Here is a 4040-nt window from a genome sequence, read left to right as displayed (position 1 = left end):
AGTTTCTGGAAAGATGAAAAGTAAGTTACCTTAGACATATTTCTTTTATTCACACTCTCACTCTAACCAAAGACCTCAACCCATAGAAGAGGGACAACTAAAACTTGGCAACAACATGAAAGAAAATAATAGTCACATGCTCAAACTCTACCTCAAAAAATGAAAAAAATGCTCAAACACAAGTTGTGCAATATTTTTTTCTGATACAGTATCATGTGATACCTCTTATAGTAGGCATGTGATACTTTTGTATCAAATGAGATTTGGGTGCCTCCCATATGATATGCCTTATATTACCCATGTGATACATTTTGGTCATTAGAAGTATTATGCAATACTTTTCATAATGTTCATATGATACTTTTAAATTATCACATGATATTTTTCACAAAACACATAAAAAAGCATCAAAATGTGCTAGAAAGAGCCTTAAATTGACCTAAAAGCTCAAAAGTTTTTGAAAACTTACTAAGGCGTCATAGCCCACAAGCCAGTTGTGCAACCGACTACACTCAAAATGGTGTCATTAGGTTGAAATAACTACCAAATTCATCACTCTCTCTCAAACCACTAAAAAGCTCTCAAATTCAAAAAAGACAAAATGAGTTGAAAATGATCCTTGGACCCCTTATATAGTCGTTCGACCTAATTTTGTCTCATTTTTAAAACTCCTTGAAATTATGTGAAAATTGTACCCCTAGCTAATTTCTATGTCCTAGATCCATTTTCAAGATTTAAATTGAAATTCGAGTTCATCTTGTTGGTCAAATCATATTTTAAAATTTTCTCTACTTCTATGCAGTTAGCTGACCTTTTGAGGTCTAGTCTTCAAATCTTCAATAGGGAATCTTCATTTCTTCATGTCTTCACCATTTCTACACTTCTTACCCACTTCAATTCACTTCATTTCACTTCCAAACTATCTTTGTACTTGATTTAACCTAACTTTCATACTTTATCCTTCTTGGTCAACTCTAGTCAAATTGGAACACTCTACCACTTCTTTGTAGTCATTCTTATGTTCTAATCACATATATGTTCATAATGTGCTTGAATATATCTGAATTTTATCATATTTTTCTCATTTATTCATCCCCTTTACCTTATTTTGATTTCAATCCCAAGGGGGTAGGAATATTCTATCATTACTTGTTATAGCTACCTATTTTCTTAGGAGCATATGCTTGATCCTTTCATTTTTCTCTCGATCTATCTACTTTGCTTTATGTTAGTACTCTTCTTGAGTCTTGATATTTTCTCTCTCCTAGTGTTTAGTACTATCTCTACTAAGTTGTGCATTTAGGACTTGTTATCCATTCTACACTTCCGTTCCTCAAAATCAGATTTTTCTATTTGATGCTCCCTACTTGGCTTTTATTCTTTGATGTAGTTTTTTCCTAGATCAATCACACATTAGTCAAAGAGGGAATATTTAATTACCTAAAAAAAGGTCACTAAGACTATTAGCCCCCTTCTTAGCATATTGTCTAAATTATTTAATCATTTACCTAGGCCAAATTTATAAAAACCAATTTATTTTATTTTAACCTATAGTTTGACTCTAATATCCTAAGTTCATATTTTATTAAAATAACATGTCCCTTTTTAATAAAATAAAATACTCCATTCTTCGAACCCACTCTAATGTATACACATAAAGTCTTTTTCCCTATTTAAAAATGAAAAGAAAACACTTTTTCTAACATAAAAAGTCAACTCTTTCTCATTGGTGGAAATGATCTTGCACATGGATCATGCTAAAAGTCAACTCCCAATCTTGATTATCAACTTCTTTATTTTTATCTCAACCATCTATACACCTTTAAAAGGAAGAACTCTCTCCTCTAAGGATCCCAATTTTGAGCTATTATTATGCTATAGGTTTGCTTACAGATTTTTTGGAGCATCTTCTCACAAACTTCTATCTTCTTATCTCATTTTTTGCATAACTCATGCTAGCATATTTCATTTGCAATATTTTAATTTCCTTTTGTAATAGTAAATATCACATAGCTTAAGTAACATGTTTCTAACACTCACATTTCATGGTTTACTATCAAGGGATGCATTTTAAAAGCTCATCTAAGAGTCCTATTATGCTAATTTGTATGCCTCTTGCACTCCATGACTAGGGAGCTCCAAATTGAAATTCAAGCTTTCCAACTCATGGAATACCTTGGATAGAATGGTTTAGAGGAGTCCACTTTTTTAGTGTACAAACTCTCTAATATATTTCTTTGTTTCTAATTCATCATGGTTGTCCTACAATATTGACATCCATGCCAACTCCTCTTCCATAGTCAGGGTACCATCATCCTGCATTATCTCAAGTAAGATTTTATCAAATCTATCAACCTGCTAAAAATTCTTGGCAGTTGGCTCCAACTTGGATTGAATAACATAATCCTCAATTTGATTACTTTCAATTAGGAAGACTTATTTAATAAATACACATTCTTGAACATTTATATATTGTGTTGATGTGATTGAAATCACATTCTCCTCATTCTAATTGATAATAGAAGGTGAGTCAACAAAGATGGGCATAACCTCTACTTATTTCTCAATATATTCTCTTGCATCCAATGAAATTTATTCATCACCTTACTCAAAATATACAGGTGACTCAGAAAATAAATTAGAACCACCAACATGCTCCTTTTTATCATCATATCTCTTCTTCCAGTCCTCCTTAAATGGTTCTACCAACTTAGAACTAGCAAGATCATCTTCTCCTTCAACCCTTTGATCCTAAACCAACTTACATGGGACAACTTTTATAAGGTTTAGCATTTGAAAATTGGGATAGTTATGTTAGAAATAAGGATTACTGAGAGGGGGGGTGAATCAGCAATCTACAAACTTTGGCTGCCAACTGGATATTATTTCTTACTTTAAACCATGTGTAAAAAGGAAATGAATTAATGCTAAATAGTAATAGTAACAATGCACAAAGATAACTCATAACACCATTTTTTTTAACTAGGGAAACCTTGGCCAAGGGAAAACCCCAGTGAGGATGATACCCACTAGATAATATACTGATATATAAGTTCCTTGTTAGAGGATGGACCCTGTTAGGTGTCAGTGAGAAAATTTAGTATAAGGAGTCCTTGTTAAGAGAATTTGAATCCCTATTAGGAGATTCCAACCCTGTTAGAAGTTGTAGTATAGTAGATGCAAGATGAGCTCACTACCCAAACATGCGCATCTAAATACAGGAAGAGCTCACTACCAAAACAATTAATTAGATTTCTAGATTATTGGTACTATAACTTCTTCCTTAACTAATCTTTGATCTTTAGATTGATCTCAGATCACAAAAATTTGCATATATCGCTTTCACAAAAGTTTGCATACAATTGCTCAACATCATAATTACATGATAGCACTTCACACATTTGAATTCACAAAATGTGCTTTATATAAATATCATGCCTTTACACAAATTGTTGCTAGGTCAGATAAGACCAAAATATACTTTTCCAACTTAGAGTAAACATCTAGGATGTTGGCCCTAATTGGACAAGTAATTATTTTGTAAACAAAATAATCCTTTCTTTCAATTTTGCTATCCTATTTCACTTCAAACATGAGTATCTCTATTTTGTATAGTCTATACTAACTTCCAAGGTTATATACATGTCATCACCAACATGTATACTATTTCCATCTAACTTCTCTAGTCATAATATGACATTAGCAATAATTTATAAATGAAACAATACACTGATGTATACCAAATTCTATACTTCGACAATTTTCTAATTACCAAACACTAAGTATCTTTATTTTTGAGGTTTCCCGTAAGCATGTACATCATGTGTTGCCATAAATGACAACAATTACATATCTCTAATAGCCAATTTCCAACAATCTCCCTCTTTGGAATTGATGGAAACAAAATAGGGAAAATTAGCTAAGTAACAAAAACTACATAAACAATATAATAACATTGCATCTGTTACATTTGTCCATATGCTCCCCCTTACAATATACTTTACAATTTTTATCTTCCTTAAGTGTAATTCTACCCTCAA

The sequence above is a fragment of the Cupressus sempervirens genome, chromosome 6 (genome assembly GCF_028749045.1).
Source record: "Cupressus sempervirens isolate cs-2001-9-10 chromosome 6, ASM2874904v1, whole genome shotgun sequence".
Lineage (NCBI taxonomy): Eukaryota > Viridiplantae > Streptophyta > Pinopsida > Cupressales > Cupressaceae > Cupressus > Cupressus sempervirens.
The sequence above is the reverse complement of the archived record's forward strand: the minus strand, read 5'-3'. Positions refer to the sequence as shown.